The sequence below is a fragment of the Colias philodice genome, chromosome 7 (genome assembly GCF_061535455.1).
Source record: "Colias philodice isolate Cphi_HAF_F1 chromosome 7, ilColPhil1 Martin Lab GWU primary, whole genome shotgun sequence".
NCBI lineage: Eukaryota > Metazoa > Arthropoda > Insecta > Lepidoptera > Pieridae > Colias > Colias philodice.
Genome location: NC_143092.1, coordinates 6,734,194 through 6,755,636, shown reverse-complemented (window position 1 = coordinate 6,755,636; position 21,443 = coordinate 6,734,194). Strand labels below are relative to the sequence as shown.

The 21,443-nt window shown below is 32.6% G+C and overlaps 1 protein-coding gene across 3 annotated transcripts in view; it reads left to right on the top strand.

The window, feature by feature from the left end:
- ASPP (Ankyrin-repeat, SH3-domain, and Proline-rich-region containing Protein) overlaps positions 1-21,443 on the top strand; it is a 215,893-nt gene that overhangs the window by 61,131 nt on the left and 133,319 nt on the right. Inside the window, exon 1 of one of the 3 annotated variants that reach the window (XM_089697396.1) lies at positions 4,051-4,336. The exons of 1 other annotated variant lie outside the window; for it this stretch is intronic. The gene's annotated coding sequence lies outside the window, so the exon portion shown is untranslated. Of the gene's footprint in view, positions 1-4,050; positions 4,467-21,443 lie in introns of those variants that run through there. One more of the 3 variants, XM_089697395.1, reaches the window with a different exon arrangement.

Here is a 21,443-nt window from a genome sequence, read left to right as displayed (position 1 = left end):
AAATTGTCAAGCTAATAGTATTCCATTGTTGTACTGACTATCTTAAAGAAAATTCAATTTTATAAACCTTTTTAAATATTCTTTAAATTTACTTTTATTTGCTATAAATTTCCTTCGTCTCTCTCGTGTTATCTAATGCTTTCCTCATGGACGTATAAAAAAAGACGGACGCAGTATTACGAACAAACAACGTGAAGCCACCATAGTAAGCTAGCGATCGTGTAAAGACAATGAACACGCACACACTCTCACCATAGTAAGCTAGTCGGCCGCCATTACGTCGTGAACTACCGACTGATTAACTGCGTCACTGTTTCACAAAAAATATTTAAAATGCCGTCTTGCGTGGTTAAATGGTGTCGCAACAGTACAATTTTAAATAACAAAACACAAGGGATTCATTCCACAGGGAAGCAAGTTATTTCTTTTATGTTTTAATGACAAAATTATTACGGCAAAATTTATAGAAAAAAATACAGCCGCCATTGTCATCAACACAGCCGTTGCCATGGTAACATGGCACACACACATGGATGTGTCGCCGCCATTATTAAGCTTCACTCCATGTATAAGCGATATACCGTCCGTCTTTTTTTATACGTCCATGGCTTTCCTATTGATTCATGTTACATAATATGATAGCATTGGTAATTTTTCTACCAATTCCAGAAAATTTACAGATCTTCGTAAACTAAATATGTATGATAAATATCTGGGTCCAATGATGTACTTAAGTTTTGATCTCGATAATATTATGTATTTTATAATTAATTGTAGTGACATATCCTAAAATTTTGTCTGTTTTGTTCCATAAGTGAAAAACAAATGAATAAATAATACATCCACGTAATATAATGAGAGCACTGATTGTTATTTGTGACAACAATTAGCTTTTAAAACAAACATGAATGTAATAGAAATAGATGGAATTATGATTTTATTCGTAGTTCTGATATTAATTTTAAAATGAAAGTTTTATATAGTTTTTAATTGTGTAATATATAAATAATATAACTTTTATTTAATCTTCTTCACTTTCCCTCTTTTTATAGGTTTTTTGTTCACCCACGAATGAAGCTGCTTACAAAATCAAGTATTTCTATAGTTCATGTGTTATTATTCTGTGGTAGAACCAACATACCTACATACATCCATCCTCATAAGTCATAAGCTTTTTCATTTATAAATTAGGTTTATTATAAGTAGAATGGTAGGATTTATGTGCATCTTTTATTCTTGTTACGATACAACATTTGCAATAACTAGTTTTGTGTAAGTACGATATTTCATAACAAACTCCAATATGTACCTACGTATTTCAGCGTCCATCTGTTTTGTGTATGATCTGATATTGAATTCCCGCGGGATAAAATATTAAAAAAAAATAGTTATTTCATAGGTACACCATTTCTATAAAATGGCCATAAGTCACAAATGTGACAAACATGCATTCGCATCGATCGCTATTTTTTATCACACTTCTATCGTCGTTATCGTCGGCAAGTCGCCATAGTAAAAATAGTTTCAAAAATATTAGAAGAAAATAAATTCTTAAATGATCCTAAAACAGACCTTAATATTTTTGTATGCTTCTTTTTAGTGTTTTACAAATTTTTTAATAAATGATGACTAAACTAATTAGTCGTAAGCATAGAAATCTAAATAACAAGACACTAGAAGTCGTAAGCGTGCGTGACCTTGTCGCCACTCAGGTGATTTGCACATCACCAGTGCATTCGTCACTGTTCAGTTGCTCTGGAGACGTATTAGTGTATACATGGTGTGTTTCAGCAATTCCCATTGCGGAAATTCTTCCACAAGTTGTAATTATACTTATAAAGGAATAATATTTCATCGGAAAATATTTTTTTTTAGAAATAATGCCGTTTTTCCTTAAAATTATAGAATATTTACAAGTATTACGAGTGTCACCATAGTAATCGAAATAACAATGAATGACACAGTCGACCATTCTTATTATCACGTTTGTTCGTATTGGAGCAAAAAGTCTCATATACTTAGGGATGTTATTCTAAAATAAACCGTAAATTCGTGCGTTAGGATACATATTCAAAAGCTTAATTTAATAGATAAGTTAGTTTTCACTAAAATCAAGCTGTCCAATAAAAGGCATAGTTTACTTGTGTGTACTGTTTAGCTTTCGGTTTGAATGTGTTGATTTTGGCGACAGCGGTTTTCATACGAATTATGACATTATAGCACTTCTATGTGTCTTGTTATTTAGATGTGTCTTGTTATTTAGATTTCTATGGTCGTAAGCATATTCTAAATGACATAAACGACTACTTTTTACCATTAACATTTTTATCAGCCTGTTTTACATTTGAAATATGTTAAATAATTCAATTGATAACGTCTCACGGTCTCACCTTGCGTTCTAACTTCATTAAAATTCTATTTAATTATGCCAAAGATATTTATGCTAAAAGTAAAACTGTGTTTACGAAAAAGTTTACACTTTAAAACTGTGTTGATGATTTTAACGAGATGAATGAATCGTGATTTTTAAGTAGGTATATGAGACATTTCTTAATCATTATCATAAGCATGTGTGTAGCTTTCTTTAAAAATAATACCTTACCCGATATAGGTAACCCACCGTTGAAGTATGGAACATGTATAAAAATAATAACAAAGCAGGATATTATAGCACTTTCTAACAAACCAAAGTAGGTAACGTTTTTGGGAAGGTTCTTAATGCAGAACAACCATAGCCGCCATTGGCATCAAACCTCCTGTTTATCATGTAAAATTTGTATTTTATGTTTTGTATGCAATAAAGATTATAAATAAAATAAATAAACTAGTAGGTATTTGATTTTACACGAGTATTATACATTTAGAAATTAAAGATTTTTAACTGGGTCTTAGTCCAGTCTCCCCGTGACCACGCTCGCTGTAAAGTGTTCGAAACGTCGGGAAAATAATATAATGAATAAATCGCGTTTAAAATCCGTTAAAAATCTTTAATTTCTAAAAATAAATAACCATAGGTAAAATTCCTATGGACTTATTTTTTTGTTTATTTAACAAAAACAAAAATGACTCCACCTACCTATGTTGGTAACCACAGACATGTATCAAGATCTATGTCTGTGTTGGTAACGATGCTTTAATTGCAGGTAGGTAAGTCTAGTTAAATTTTTGAGTCATTATAGGTAAAAACTAAAAAGTAAAAAAACATACAAAAAAAATCTAAGGATCTATTTTCACGGGTTTCACTAATACAATGGATATACTAGGTACTAGACCTTAATAAATATTCGTCGTAGTTTTTCCTGATTTCTCGATCTATCGAATTGATTGGAATTAATGAGCAAAAGCACTCTTGTTAAATTGGGAACCTTTCGGTACTGGGCAACTAATAATCCTGTAACCTTTTATCATAATAGGCAAGTAATATAAAGTGTTCATTTATTCCAGGAAATTTCTAAAATATATTTTAGACATGACATTAGACCTATATGACTTTGGATTGAGAAAAGGTGCGCATTTAAAATCATCTTTAGTACTAAAAAAAATTATAGGTACCTCTTATTTTATATTTGATTGTTGTTTTTTCCATTTAATCGTCATCAAAAAATATCTAATATCCCACCCTGTGATCCCACCTGAAAAAGTTTATAAATTAATAACGTAACAAAATTTCTGTGATCTTCATTTTATCTAGAAGCCACAATCAAAATATTTATTGTAAATAATAATTAATTTATAAATGTAATATTCCCTACTGTTAATGGAATCTATAAAATTAATTTATAGCTATCAAATTTTTGATCACTACCTATTTTATAAGCACGAAAAAAGTTTACCCATACCTATGAAAAAAACTAGTAAGAATAGACGCACACATGTAAATAATTCACCTGTCGGTATACTTGTATGAGGCTTTTCTGCGCTGACGCAGGTTGTAGCTTCTCCCACTCTGGTCCAGTCGCATAGCGCCATCCCGCTCGAATTGCGATAAACAGAAAGAGACGGACGTCGCGATGTGTCTACGTCATGCAAGGCGCGTCGGTAAAGCCGTTCAACTCAAAATGACTGTTGTACCGACCGTACAACTGGATCAACGGTTATAGCGGATCCAACTTAGTTTAAACGTACCTCTGTTGCTTGGCGTTTGTTTTACTTGATTCAGAGGTATTTTTACGGTAATATTGTAAACAAAACGTCTAATTCTGTATAAGATTCCGCGATATATCGTAAGTAACACAGTGCAACGTATGTAAGTGGTAGATTTGAGGCCGTAAAAGTTTGTGTTGAAGGCTTTCATCTCGGCGAATGCTGCCTTAAATCACGCCATGGACCGTTCAAAGTAAGTTCGTTAAAACCTGTGATTCAATTTGTGTTTAAAATTCAAAGTTCGTCACGTTTTGTTAGTGTTTTAGTGTTTGTGATAGTGACATACATATAGAGGATTGATTTTCATTGAATATCCAAACAGGGTAAGTATTATTTAGTCCACCATCAACTTTCTAAGCGGTTTCTAGCCAGTGTTGAAGCTTTGCAAAACACATTTTATAACGCGTACCTATAACGATTTTAACACTTCGTATGTTTATTGAGAGAAAAATTACATGTGATTCGATGTCGCCGGTAGATTTTGATATGTTAGGCACATGGCTTTCTTCCATATGAGTAAGGGAAGTAGTTTTTCTACAATTTATGGCCTACTCAATAATCAATAAGTAATAACAAGCATGAATGCACGTTTACTATAAGCATTACGTACTTACTACCAACAGAGTTCAATGACCGTCAACAACGTTGATTACGAAATTCGCAACTCGTACCTATACCTATTTCGTAAAATGTGTTTTATTTTAAGAAATCATACTTCAGTATGAATACTTATTGTATTGAAAAAATAATAAATTAATTTCTGATTCCAGAAAAATAAACAATCGTTGAAAGCAAGGTTAGACATACCTATTATATTTAAGGTAGGTACCAATGTAGGTGCATAATATGTATGTATAACTTTTACTAAGTTGATAACATACTACATATTACTACCTAGCTATCGTCACACTATCGTTATGAATGAATTAAATATACCTACATACCTATATAAACTATTTCAGCAACTGCCTACCTATCTACTTCATTCAAGTTTTATGTTTAACCTTGATTATGTAGGTACCTATAAACGCTTTTGAATTTGCTCGTTTGCTGTTCAAGTATTTTTAAATCGGCTTTCGCGAGCATTACAAAATAATGTAGGCAGAAACAACAAATTATTATGCATACTTATCTATAAAATTCCTACTACAACAACCCTGCAAACCTGCACAATATAGCACAGTTTGTAAGGCTTAAAGTAGATCGAAAAAAGGTTAGGTACCCGCCCACGCATTTGAACCCTCGTCCTTTGTAGTCAAAAAGTGCAATATTAGCAAATATTTTGTTATTGTATAGTTAATAAGGCTACCTAACATAACAAAAATAATTTACTTGACGTTTTGTAATCTAGACTGTTATGATAATATATCATAATACGGTTTCTATTTAGGTTATCAGTAATCAATATGTGTGTGAAATGCTTTTTATGTCATTAACCTTATTTATCTACCTATCTAATATCTGTTTCATAAACATTTTCCGTGTTTATTTTATGTTCCTCTTATAACTTAATGTTGACATCAAAAGTGAACAAGTAATTTATTTTTGATCATTTAGGTAGGTATATTTAGAATACAAGAAACCCTCAGAACCCACCTTGACATTCAAAAAACAATACTTTGTGTACATTTAAATTTTAAACATCTAAAAGGTCGAAAGATGTTCTACACAACAAAATAAAAGATACTTACAAATCTAGCTTTGTATCAGCTTAAAGTTTACACTTTACATCTCAAAAAGTTGCGTTATCGGTTAGGGTCATTGCGCCTGTTCGCGTCCACATGCCTATTCGCGTCCATTTTGCGGATATCTTTTAGAAAATTCACGAAAATAAGTATACTTTAAGTAAAATTGTAATAAGAAAAATTTCCGATAATACCTCAATGTATAAGAGACATGCACACATATTCAAAATATGCCTGCGCACCGCCTATCCTATTTAAAAAAAATATTTAATTTTGGTTATTAAACGAGAGAGCTAAAACGCGCGGGATTTTGAGAAAAAAATAGTGCGCAGCGTCGCGTTTGACGGTAAGTATCTTATTGTTAAATGTGATTTTTTGAATATGTAACTGTTTCTTTACTTTGCTAACAAAACATGGAATAGTATGGATTATAAATCAGCTTATTTCTTTTACAATTAATAGCTAAAATAAGGTGGACGCGAATTACTACACCGAATTTGTACAACTTCCATTTTGCGTCCACGGTGGGCGCAAACTATACCTATAGTGCATAACAATAGAACATATTGCGTCCACATTGTTTTTCATTAAGTAGCAATGAATTGTTTGTTAAAATATGTAATTTAAAATAGATTGTAAATTTTTGACTAAGACTACAAGTTGATAATTTAAATTTTCATTCAAATTAGCAAATTTTTATGCAATTTTTATGCAGGTTTTCTAAGAATGAGACTAGTATCTTTGAGAATGAGAATCAATAAGTCTGTGGTTAAGAAAATCATATAAACAAAAAATAAATTTAATTCATTAGAAACTAAAAATAGGGTAGGTAGGTAATCTTAATAGAACTGATTATTATTTATTTACATAACGTAACTTTGTTTTTTGTTAATTTTCAGTTCTATTAAATGATGAGAAGATAAATATAAATAAGTTTTTCCAGTTTCCTTACAGTGAATTATATTAATAATAATTTCCGAACCTCAAAAGGAAAAACCGGAATCCTTGTAGGATCACTTTGATATCCTTTCGTCTGTATGTCCGTCTGCCGGTCTGTCTTTCTGTCAAAACCCTTTTTCTCAGTAACGCGTTGAGATATAAAGCTGAAATTTATATTGAATACTCAAGTCTACGGTCCCTTGAAGCAGTGAAAAAATCAAACTTATAAGCCGAAGCAATCAGAAGATACAGACGTTATGCTGCAAATTTTCGCAAATTTCGACATTCGCAATGGAATCAAAACCTACAGGGTACTTTACGTGAACACAGACACTTGAAGTTTGGTACGAAGCAACGTCTTATAGCACAAATAAGGGAAACATTGAAAAAATAATCATTTACAGTTAAAACATATGAAAAAAAACAGTTTATACAGGAACCCTCGGTGTGCGAGTCCCACTCGCATTTGGTCGGTTTTTATTAAATAACTATATTCGTAAATAAATAATTTATTAAAATCTAATTTTTATTTGCATTTATCTGATAAAATATCACCCAATACACTCTTAATTCTTTTTCTAAGCTGGTGGACGCGAACTGGTCCACGGGTGGACGCAAACTGGAATTTTTGGACGCGAACTGGTCCACGGGTGGACGCAAACTGGAATTTTTGGACGCGAACTGGGTAAAACGCCTAATTCTGCTATTTGTCTAGATAAATAAAAACCACATGATATTTCCAACACAATCGAAAGTAAATCTTAAAATAGACTATGTAATGAACACGTTACATAAATTTTGCGTTGAAATTAGTTCTGGAACATTTTTATTTTCTCCTTCAAACTTTCCAACTGCACTAAGTGGACGCGAACAGGCGCAATGACCCTACGTAATTTAATGAAATTCCAACCATTATTTGTGTACATTGACAACCAAAATGCTGTTAGATTGCCATTACGGAATGAGATAAGATAATCTATTGATGTCTTTGACGACAGGTAATCTTTGAAATAAAATATCGTTTAACTTGTTCCGTAATTTGTGGGAAATTTTTATTTCTGCCTCAGAACGTCAAGTTAAATTACACTGGGAATATTGATCCACCATTCTGCAAAATAAATTTGTCAAATTATTTTGTGCAAACGATAAGATTAAATAATTATGAAATTAAAAGTTTCAGACGTTCCGTTGTTTATTTGGTGATAATTTAACTTTTAAGAATTTTGAGGACAACAAATTTAAAGCGATATGCGGGCTACAAGCGAAAGTGGACAGTTTATAAGTTCTCCTAACACACGTTTTTAATAGAATTCACATAGTACGAACAATATTTGAATCACCGTGAAAAGCACTAGAACATGTTACAAGCTATTTCATTAGGTCCCCAGACCGAGCTGCTTCGCGCAGCAATTGCTTCGCGAAGCTGCTCGCTCTGAGGAGCCTGCCTATTTAAATTGATAAATTCCTAAATATACATCAAATACAGAATACAATTTCATTGTCAGTATCACGTTAGCGGTTAGACGTTTAATTATTAGTATCGATGTGATTTTGACCTGATTGTGATTGGGTGGAATGAGATAGGGGATGTTGGGACTCAACGTAATAGAGCAACATAATGGGTAGCGGATAAAGGAAGTTATACCATACAAAATCGAGATATTTCTTCGCCAACTAACTGAGGCCGCGAGAGGTGTAGGTATGTATTGGATGTTTTTATGTAATTTCTTTACATATTAACATTTGTGTTATCAGGTCAGTACGGTGAATGTAACCTTAAAGCCCTGTCTGCAGTAGGAACAAATTAGCTATATAATAATATAGTACCTACTAATTGTTCATCTATTGTAAAGTTCAGTCTTTGTTTCAAAAACATTAACCTCAATTGTTCTTGCATTGGTGATATCCATTGTGAATGTATTCAATATTCACTAATAAACTTACATTTCGAAAACATAGACCTTCAGAAAAATATCATATTCAACTGCAGACAGACGGTTACTATTTTAGTAAACCACAGAGGTTGACGACAAATGTAAAGAACTGAGACATTCTTGTACAAGTAAATTTATGGAATTACTTTGAGTAAAATATTCTGTCAGTTACAAGCGTTGCGTTTACATGAACGTATATTTTTTTTTCTCATACTAAATGCGATTTTTTTGCTTGTTTTAGGCGAATACTTTTAATAATAAATTTTTTGTTTAATAATGTAGAGACATAGGTAGGTCGATTTTTAGCTACCACTTTTTATTTACGTTTACCATGCTATCCAATTCTTCTTAAATCTTATCGAGTTTGAAAAACGTCTTTACTATATCAGTAAGATATGAAGCATGTTACATAGTAAGTAAGAACTCATTATTTTTTCATGTCGTAGTGATAGTAAGTTGTTACTAGGTCAATGAAAGTGTTGAACTAAATAACTTCCGTTGTAAATTTAAGTATTCATTATACCTACTTCCTTTTATCTTACCTCATCTATTACTTCACGACTCTGCATTGTTACGTACATTATTCCGTTAAAGTACTATTAACATGGCAGTCCCATTGCTGTCCGTATATTTAATTAGAAGAACGGATTGTATAATAGACCGTAATTAGATAACGAGATAGTTTGTGCATCCAATGAGGGCAAAATATTTCTATTAACTCGATAGAAGTTCAAATGTCGGTGTCGACGGCAACCGCGATGTGGTACAGACCGGTTCTGTGGCTTTAACAATTTATATTATCTATTTCTATTCTCAAATTTTATTAGAAATACGTAGTTTTTATCTAGAAACAAACATGTTATATATGCATTTCTACATTCTTGTTATATGTCGTCTATGGACATATGACAAGAAAACATAATGATATACCGTTATCTGGTCAATGTACCATGTCGAGAAGCTATACTTGCTTACAAATATTATTATTATGTACCTATGTATAAAGGAACATGTATTGCACCAAAAATCTTGATAACTACCGCATCATAACAAATACGTAATCTTTTATCTGAAGTCCAGCTGTTAAACCAAGAGAAATCTAACAACATTTTGCACAAAAAATCGAACAAGAATAAAACCATAGGGATTTATTTGATATCCGAACAATGCCTTAAAATATTCGCTCGTGGAATTGAATTTCATGTAAGTCAATTAAACCGAGAAATAATGTAAAGGCATGTAAACTTCTATTTGCTGAACGTAGACTAGTATAATTATTTTGTTCTCATAGTTCACTGCGCCTCGCTGGCTTCAGTAGAAATAGAAATGAAAATATATTACGTTCGCTGTGAGCTAAACTTACTTTCATTTGAATTATTTTGCAAATTATTATATTAATTAAGTAAGATGAGGTAATATTTCTTGGAGAAATTTCACTTTTATCCAGCACTTTCTTAATCTCAAGCGTAAGAATTTAAATTAAATGTTTCATTTAAGTGAATTATTCATTGGTAATCGATTTATGAATTCTTTAAATAACAAAACGTAACCATTTCACTATGCGATTACTAAAAAATCCTTGAATGTCATTCTCCTCAATAAACTTGACTAGTTAGTTATTAACTTGTTTAACTGGCTTCAAATTATTAAATCGTGTTCTGTTGTAAGTTTATATTGGATAAATAAAAATTGATGTCCAAAATCTTAACAAACTTTATTTCTTACCAAACTTTATTTTTTACCTTATTGATCAAAACCGTGTCTCTAATAGTGACCCTGTTATTGAGGGTCAAATTCTATGCAAAAATTGGCTAACGGTTTTCATACAGTAGCAAAAAGAATCTTTTTGCTTACAGGTACCTACATCGACGGCAGTCGTCTTTTAATCAACTCTTTCTTCTCATATTCAGAATATTCATCACACGATCGCTTGGTACCAACATTGATATTTTTGTTTCAAAGAACCTACTACCTATACTTATATAAGTACACATAAAATAAATAGAACGGTACTTTCATATTTTCACCACGCTGTAAGTGGAAGGTCTTTGAGGATAGCTTCTTAATTCAACCCGGTAACCGCTGACTTGTAAAATGTTCACGCGACGCGATGTCGGGGGCCACAGAGGAATCTCGTGAAAGTTAGCCAAGACACAAGATCAAGTGGATGGTCGGAACCAGTTTTGTGAATCGGCAAGTGTTTTTAATAATGAATACACGAGCTAGGAATCTACTGGACTGATATGTTTGGATTTCTAAAGCTTTTACTTTTTTAATTAAGTGCTGGGAATGAGTGGAAAACAATTAATGTTGTTGATTATCGTCGGTTGACGATATATGCAGCTTGCTATCAACAATAGGTTTGTCGTTGTGAATGGAAAATTAATATGCAATTTAAGTAACTAAAAATTGTAAATTGTTAAAATCGATATTATTATTATTTTATTATACGAATGACTGACTTCATTTGCAACACCTTTTCTTCATTCTAATTGGATCAATAATAGTTAATTATTATAATACAAAAAGTCGAGTTATAATGTTTTTTAACCGTGAAAAATTACGTTCGTTCCTCGCATTCATATTCAAATGCAAGAAAAACTCCCATGCGTAAGTCTTACGCGCTATTGTGGATTGTTACATTCGAATGGCGAGATTTAATTGTTGCCTCGTAATCAGTACTTTGATCTTACATTTGTCTTGCTAACAATAGAAACGTTCCTCGACTTTAACTCTAGAAAAGGGATAGAAATTAAGGCCTTAACGTTAAATGCTTTGAAAGCTTTATCGTCTCATCTTCTATAGGTACTTCATAATTATACTTCTATTTGGATTTAAGTAACTGTAGATTATTTATACATAGATTCAGAATGATTTGCACACAACAGAAATGCCAGCGGATAGACTTGACACTATGGCGAAGGAGTAACGACTCACGTCACTCATAAACATGTGCCAACTGCAGATTGCATTGAGGATCAGAGTTGTGGAGTACAGAAAAGATATATGCGATGATCTGGACAAACATTTTATCAAAGTTTATTGCAAACTAGCTTTCTGCCCGCGAATTCGCGTGCGTTCTCTAAAAATTTACAAATTATATATCGTCCTCGAGAATCACATTTGTGCAAACAAATAGATGTTGTAGTTTTTGAGACAGACAGACGCGGCGAAAAACCTTAATATGTAATGATGTTATTGCATTTGACAAATGCTTGATACAATTCGTTTATAGCATGCGCCCACTTGTATGGCGATTATGCTGTATTAATTTTATTCAAATCTAAATTGATGGCAGTTGTATACAGCAGTGTATTTGAATATTCAGATAATCAGATCTGATATCCAAAACAGTTGTTGAAGCACCAAATTTGACCAACATTAGTGCAATTATGTAAACAATAGTATACAAAATGGATCTGTATCTGCGATCTAATACGTATAACTTGGTGTCTTGGTCGTTGATAGTATCGCTGCATGTAATAAATTGCATTAGGCGTTGATAGAGAATTTAGTTTAATGGTTATTAATTTGCAATAATTATAAGATTACAGCGTTGAGTCATTGCACATTGGCTTAAGCTATATTTTGAAATATCAATAGTTATTACAAATATTACTTTGATTTGAAGTTAACAATCCAAGTTTATAACCATGGATTTGTATAGTAAAGTATAAAATACAAAAATGATATAAAGAGATACACAAAATGAACTTAAATCTTGGTTTATAAGAAACGAGTAAGTCAGCTTTGAAAGTGTGAAAAATACAGCGGCAAACGTGTCATCAACATTCCTACAACGGAGGATGTTACAACTTTTCTAAATCGCCTAACCAAACACGAGATTATCATCAATTAATCCTTATTTGGTATTTGAACGGAAACTGTTAGCAGGCACTCGCTTTGGGGTCATATTACGTAAAATACTTATCGACGTGTATGTTCAGCCGCCGTCCACGACAAACTAGTTCTTAAGTAGACCGAGTGGTCCCATAAAACGAATAAGGTCATGAGGCCTCAGCAGTAAATCTTTATAAAACTATTCTCGGGATTCCTGTGGTCCAGATGGACAGTGGGTGACTTTGATACGCTATTTCACGGTCACGTTTCGCTTTTCTTGTAAATGGTTAAGTAAAATTTTTTGAGATTAATTATAATTGTATATATTATTATAATAAAAATGTAATTGTGTATATTCGAGTGTAGTATATTCATCTATATTTATCTTTATTTATATATCTACCTGTATATCTATTTTAATTATTATCATTTATTTATTTATCTTGTTTTTTTTTGTTCCTTGCCTTTTTTCTTCTACCTACCATCGTAATTTCAGTAAGCTTGTTACCTTTTGCCCAGGTTGCCTGGAAGAGATCACTTCTAAGTGATAAGGCCGCCTAATAAACTATACTGTTTTTTTGTTTTGTATATTAGCAATAAGTTTTCTATGTATAGTTTTATTGAAGAGTAAATAAATAAATAAATAAATAATTTACATAAAACAGTAAAATGTTTTATCTACGTTAATAATTGCGGACATGTTACATTTGATATCTGTTACACCTAATATATTCATCACGTTATTTGGTTACTAAAGACGTGTGTTAAAATTTGAAATCCATATAAATTTCCCATTGCCATTTCTTGTTCACATCCTATTCGAGGAAACAAACGAGAACTTAATATTCACAGATCGACTTCAGGAACATCAAGATGTTCCTCTTTAACTAGAACTCATCAAACAACTAACCTTCAAGACAACGAAAGGTGTAACGTCTCTTATGGTACGTGCCAAACACCTGCCCGTTTTTGTTCTTTAAGGCTGGGTGTTCACTTGATCCTCATTCCAGCCAGGTTTTCGAACTACGCTGAAAGGCAATATGTTTTGCATGGCTCTAATATATCTTAATAGATTCCCACTGGAACCTTAGTGGATAATTGTCTTTATAACCTACTATGCTCGCTGCTCTTGACCTTTAATTATTTTTTAATCAACGTATACGACATTGTCTTTAAAGATAATGCTCTCATGCTTTAAACATTACGGGAGCCTTTTTTAGTTACCCGTCATTGAAATTCCTCGAAGATTCATTAATGCCGGTATTCAGGCCAAAACAACGAGAGATTCATTAATACATTATGTATGCAAAGCTCTTACGTAGTGCTATGTCGTTTATACATCTATGTATGTTTTTATTTCATCGTTCAAGAGACCAGAGGACGCCTACTTTAGAATTTGTTATTTTAATACATCCTCTGACTGATTTCTTTTAAAGAACGATAACGATGTTCATATGTATTTCATAACTTACATTATTTGTCATTTAAAACATTAAATGTTTCTTGATATATATATATATATATATATTATGTACACATCATATAATATTTTGTTTACGTTATAGTATAAATTCTAAATGCAGACGGGAAATAGGGAGCTCTCGACAGCATTTCGCATTCGCACTGCATCAATTTAATAAGCATTTAATAATATCTCGTGTACGCCTGTCATGAATTGACAATTCGATCGCATGTCGGTAAATTCGTGAGTCATGCCCTACCGTGAGGTTACCCTAAAGTCTAAACGAACTATTTTGTATTATACCTCGCACACGATCGGCCAAGGTGAGGGTAACACGATGCTCGAGATTGTGCAGCATACACAGGCAGCTCTACATGACTACACCATAACAATGTTATACGTCAATCATCGATGTATTTTCAACGCTTTCGAGTTGAATATTATTTACAGTCGCAAATTATGGGTCGGCATGTTGCTGAATATGTTTTTGAGGCGTAGATACACAATCGGCGCCGACGCGACGTTGCCGTGCGGTCGTGTCACGCGAAACTATAATCAGAACCAGTATGGTACGATGTGTACCACGGATTAGGAATTTACTAAGCGGCTGGCGGGAGGGTTATAGATTTTATAGTCGCGTAGTAATTGTTTGTGAGTTTGATAATGTACTCCTATAGGAACTTACGTTGATTGTGGACTTTTAATAGTGCTATAACAATAGAAGAGGACAAGCAATAACAAGAAATGTTGACCTCTGGATATCTTTAATTGCACTATTGCAAAGGTAAAAAGATATGGAAGCAACGAACTCGTACGAAATACGATGGTAAATATATGCTACTGCAAGCGCAAATCTTTCCCAATGGTTCATTTTAGATTGCATTTAAAGAAGTTGTTAAATGGCGCTTCGGAAACAAAAGAAGACCCACCGCGGATTATGTAAGCGAAATTCCAACAAAGGCGATTTTATGCAATTACCTACGCTTAACTTGCGAGTTGTGGAGTTATTACTAAACTGAGCCCTCGGTCACGGAGTAATGTTCATTTCGTTGGCGAGAGTCACGAGCCTCTCTGGCTTATGCTATTTGGCCCTGAGCGCTTTTCGATTTCAGACAACTTTTTGTTGCGTCTTGATGGAAATATTTTGTACCTATCTTATAAAACTTGTCTATTAAAAAAACTATCTCTATATTTAGTAGTTTACTATACTTATCTTACTATAGAGTATAGTAAACTATAAATTATTTTCCTTAACTTAGATTTTAGTTAAACAAATTGGAATTTCATAACTAGAAGCGCACTTTATACGTATGATTGGAAACAAAAAGTTGTTGAACTGTTCAGTTATTTCTTGTACTTGAGTTTGTTTGCTAGACTTTGAGTTGATATAAAAATGGAATAAAGAATTTATAACTAACCAACGTGCCATTAAATATTCATGTATTTCCCCAATGTTTTATAACGTTCTTTTGTTTATTTCATGATTTGTTAGTTTTGCCTCTAAGCTCTATCAATAAAGTAAATAAAGGTAGGAATAATAGATGCCTTTCTATCGTTCTATCCTACAGAATTGCTGTTTTTCTCAGCTTGCCCATTCCATTTATTCATACGAACAAGACTTGAAAGAACATTCTCGAATGATACTGGGAACCTTTATAATGTAGAAAAAAACCATAATAACACGAACGAAGCCGGATGCCTCCGCGTTGACTTAAAAGTAGCAATACTCGCTTGGTTAGTTTGTTAAAGATTTATATGGCTTGTGTATGTGCACGTATAATAAATGGTAGAAAGATGCGGCTCTCACTTCATCGCTAATTTTATTGTCCTGTCATAAGTAAATACTATATTAGCGTTTCGTGGTAACGGTACTAGTTATGCGGTTAGTATGGTTCCTGTATGAAAAGTTATTTCAATATATAATTTTTATTATATCTATTTACATCACTACATATTGTATTTTGTAGTTATTATAAAAGCGCTTGTTATTGGAAATTTCATAGATCGAGACGTTCCTCTAATTCCTTACCGCAAATTGAACATTCCATATTTAAAAAAACAAACAGAATTTAGGTTTACCGGTTTCATATAGCACGATCCATTGTTCCCGGTGGCGGCCGGAACTATGCTTTGTGCTCGGGAGGGTTCCGTAGTATTAAATATCCGTTAGCGCCTCACCCGTCTCCACAATTATTGGATTCTTTGTGTGACGCAGTTTTAGTGCTTATTTTCCGCTCTATTGATAGGGAAGCTGAAATTTGTGAAGTTTATACGAGTGCGACATTGCGCTTATGTTGAATTAGTTGTTACATCACTTAAAGAAATTCGATAGAATAGATAAATAAAGTTTCGAATTACATTATTTGTTACGATTAATGAAGCTTTAAACTTCTTGACAACTTTACAAAGTTAACGTTGTTTTTATTCACAAAGTTTTTTCTGTATTTGATTGATGCCATGCTGACGTGATGTTACCATAATATACCAACGTAACACAATACATCTTATTAAATCAACGCTCATTATAATAAAATATCGGTGATTACCACAGAGCATTAAAACCTCAATCAACCCAAAGTTTCTAAATCCAGGTGCAATATGCAAATGGCTTCCGAGCGTGCTTCCGGAGTCATTGCGCCGCTATCGCCGCCCATTTCCTAATGAGCCTGTGATTGCGCGGGAATATTGGCATTCATCATTCCTGGATTCTTTAATATTGCTAATAATTTCGGTGGTAGAATTCCTATTCTTAATTTTATGTATAATTAAATTATAATTTAGGAAACTGTGTAGATATCCTACATCCTATCATCCTCATCCTACTTGAACGTTAATATTTTTGGGATTAGTAGGTATTTATTTCCTTTAAAGTTATCAATAGCTTAAAGGAGGCGCGCAGTCGTTACGTTAAATTACCTTGTTATTTACGTTTTATTTTTTGTACCAATTGTAAGTACCTTTAGTCCTATACCTATCGTATTTTGCTTTAGCTGTTCATATATTGTAACGTATAGTCTGTAACAATAATTTTATAGTCCTTTTCATGTGACCACAATGACGACATATGAAGGGGCATAAACTTTAAATGCCGTCAACCGCAGTTTGCTCAAAGAACTATTTAACCGCTCCAGTGAGGCTCTGATGTCGTAACGTATCCGTATCGTAACACTAACTTCATTTTGAGCCAATTCGTGCCCAGTCTTTCGATCTTCAAAGCAACAGGCTTTGGTAAGTTTTAGCTTGAGATTTTAAGGCACAAAATATTTTCTAAGGAAGCTCTATTGATGACGTTGTAAATAACCTATTTCTTGGGAGAAGGAAGAATAAATATTCGGCAGGCAAATTATTATAGGTTGATACATAGACCATGAGCTGAGAAGCTATGTTATCTTAAAATTTGAATAAATAGTTATGGAACTGAAGGTATTTAGTTCGTAACATGTTTGTAGTTGAAAACTTTAAATAGAAGAGGGCATTATGTCATATCTCGTGAAATAACACGTGGGATATACCCTCGTAAGATTATGACAGCGATAAATAGAAATTCTTGGACAAGTATGCCAACCTTTGTTGGATGTATTATTAGATTTATTAGAGATGCGGAGGACGCATCCACTTCATATAGTTGAGTGTTAACTCAACTAATATTCGAGTAATTAGGGCGGTAACTTCCTGATTATTGAGAGCCTTTCAATTATGTGTTTATGTAATCAATTATTCGTGATTATCGTTTTTAATTTTTGTGTGCGTAGTTTATTATAGCAAACAAATGTTTGGAAACTTCTGAAGCTAACGTGAAATTTTATAGTATATAACGTATTGCAAATTTATTTTTTTCATTTCCGTAAGAAGGCTAGTAGGTTTTTTGAAGTATTTTATTTATTAATAATTATACATTTATCAAGCATTAGCAATGCATAATTTGTAAAGCCTTGTATAAATTGAAACCAGTCATAGATAAAATTCTCCAAATTATATCCTGCCTGTACTTCAATGATTTCTGCAACAGTTAATTGCTATATAGTCGTTCAGTTAATATACCTTAATCTCATATCAAATGCAATTGCCGTAGACTTCGCTTGTCACTTTCTGCTATCACGACTTCACAGCTGGAAGTGTTGAGCTTTTTGCCAACTGGGATATAAGTTTCGTGACGGAGTATCTAAATTATCTGTATGAATGTTGAGTATTTTATTTTAAGGTATATAAGTAGTTTTGAAAAGTACTCGTATGTGATTTGTATTAGGTGTCTTTATCCATATTTTATATGTAATTGTTATGAAGTTAAAATGTTTCGTGTCAATTTTTGTTTGTTGTTTGTTTCTACGTTTAGAAAGGTTCGATCGAAATTTAATACTTGTAAATTAAAAATAGTAATATTTTACGAAACGAGACATGATATTAAAAAATAAAAATAGTATTGTTCGGTTTGTTTCTTAAAGGAAGCACAAAAATAGCTGAGGCAATGCAATTTAGATAGTAGTTGTTTTTATGACAAAAGCATACACTAGGAAGGGACTTTACGACATAATTTCCCTATGCGATAAAATAAAATACCATATAACATACTGTATATAAAAAAAAGTTTACATTTACTGTGTTATAGTAAAATGCTTTCAAAACGGAAGTACCTATATAATGGCGTTGAAACTTGAAAATCGTCCACTATGCTATTAAATGGAGCATGCCTGATGGATCTCTATAATTATTGTTATTTATATAAAACAAGTTTACAGCTAAGTATCTTGTTATGAAATAATTCATGCTTATACTAACACTCTTCTTATCAGAAACTCTTTTAATGCGATGCAGATAAGTTAAATTTTAATGGTTAAGCTTGGCTTTCATATATCGTAATCAAAATACCAAGTTAACTACAATCATGTATAAGTTATATAAATGTAGTACGTGCTGCAATTAATTTGGAGGTTAAATGTTTGCTGTACTGTTCCACTATAATTAGTACGTAAACTTTATATTTAGTTCACGTTTCTAGCTAATTTTCTAAATAATTATGTATGAGAAATTGGTGCTGCCGGCTAATATGTACATAGTTACTGTATAACATTGTGTGTGTTCCGCATAGTGTACCTACATATAAAATTATACAGAAAAATGTTTTTTTTTTTGTAAGAGAAGCTCTAAGCATAGTATAAAGATACTATGCTCTAAGCGTAGGTATACATTATAGAATATGTTAAGTTTGTTTTTACGTTTCATGGTTTAATTCCTAAGAAATGAAAAATGAGTAGGCTTTTTTATGTTTACTTTATAAATTATAGTTTTCACGAGAACTCTTAAAACAACAATAGGACAGTTCATGCCTATCTGCTAAGCAATGTTATGTGCTTGAATAGGCACTTAGTTTGATAGTCGTCTGTCTGGTGACATGAATGTTAATAAGCAGTGCATCCTGGGAATGCAGTTAAATTGAAGTCACCTGTGTTATTATCAACTAGTTATATATCTGTATCTACAAGTAATACAGCGCAGTCACCAGGGAATAAGAGGCGTAGGTTTCATTCTGGCTACTTACCATTTGTCAGGCACCAGTCGTAAATTATGCGTTTATTAGTGGGTAGTTTTTCTTTTGTTAGCATTGTGCGATATAAATCGGATTTCTTTTCTATTCAACAATTTAAATATAACTCTTTCTTTGATAGATACAAGGGGCTGTCTCTATTTTGACAGACATTCTCTAAACCTATTATTCCTTCAATAGACTACGTGAAGCGACAATAGCCTTTTCCAATTGCACCACGTTTTCTTTATATATCTTTCAGACTGTTATGTTTCTCTTTATACGAGAAAGATCGTTAAAATATACATTGGAACGTTAAGAAAATTAACACGTAACACGTTTCAAGCACAATTATTATACTTTCTACGTTATAAAACTGTCTAAACGACAAACATTGGAATAATAAAATTGTCGCGACCTCAAACGCGTGATGTAAAAATTACATGTTAAAGTTGCGTTACTGTTCTTGGCATTGCATGTTCCCATTGTCTACGTAACATTAGAATGTGTTACAAATACGTCTTTGTTTCGTGTTCGCGTAGGATGTAGACTTTAAAATTGACTTGCGAGATGGTGTTAACGAAATATTGGGGATCTTTTTGGAGCAGCTTACGTAAAGCTGGAATTCACCGAGTTGTAGATTGGTAAAATTCAGTGCGAAAGTTTTATAAAGGGCGAAATGAATGCAGATAATTCATTGACTTCGTGTTCCACTCCTGCAAAAGATAACGTGAATGTAAAATTTATGACAGAGTTTGTCAAAACTAATCCACTATAGTGTTGATGACAGGGCTGAATCAAATGAACGCATGATGTCTTTCTTCCTGTAAAAGTTATCTCTTGGGATCTTTGACACGATCCTTTGTTTGGCTCTTAGCATTGGCATGGGTGTAGGCGCAGCGTAGGTGGTCTTAAACCGATTATGCCCAGCGCGTACGCAGATCGCAATTCTACATCTACATTTAAACGTTCGTTAATTGCCATAACAAAGTGAGGTTATTGAACTATACATATTTTCTATTTGGCGAGATTTTTTTTGATTTTTATTTTCAATTAGCACAATGATGTTTGAAGTTCTATGTTGACAGTTAAAAACATTTAAAATTGAGAAGGTATTTCGTGTAGGTATGTTAAAAAATATTGACAGACATGGTACTTGAATAATATGGATGTTAACAAGAAATCAGAATATAAAGGTCAAAAACCCAATATTAAGTTATGTATCAATATGATCTTATGGAAATAAGATCCACTGGGTTTGAAATTAATTAATGAAATGTCAATATTAAAGCAACAAAAGAAGGCAAAAATGGAAAAACTTAAAAATAACTGGTAGGTCTCGTTTTTCCCGGTTGATATTTTAAGATTTAATGATCTCTGGCTTTACTTTTAACAAGTCAAGCATCTTGAAGCACTTCAACGAGACAAGATTCCTGCTAAGGAATCTTATTACTGCGGGGAAATTCAACGTTTTTATCGTAATATGCTTATTAAAAGACAATGGTTGGGAAGAAAAACAATTTGTTGCCATTTATGGTTCCATTTCTATTATGAATATTCTTAACTTGTCTATTCTGTATTCTGTTGTCGTATGAGGGTATCGCTTCTTTACTTCCTTATTATATTAAAGTCAATGTTTGAATATGCGTAGCAGGTTAAGCGGATCGATGGAAGTAGTAATTAATGTATTGTTGTCAAATATATTTTACAGTGTTCATCAGATATGTACAATGATATTTTATTTTTTTGTTTAATAAAAAACCACCTTTTTTATATAGTTATGTTTAAAACGCAAATAAAAGTGAATACGATATATAGCAAGAATAAATTAGCTTCAACAAAATGTTTTGTACGTTATGTCGGGTATTTTGCAATAATGTTTGAGGAATGCATTCAAGCACTGAACGATCGGTCGGCGC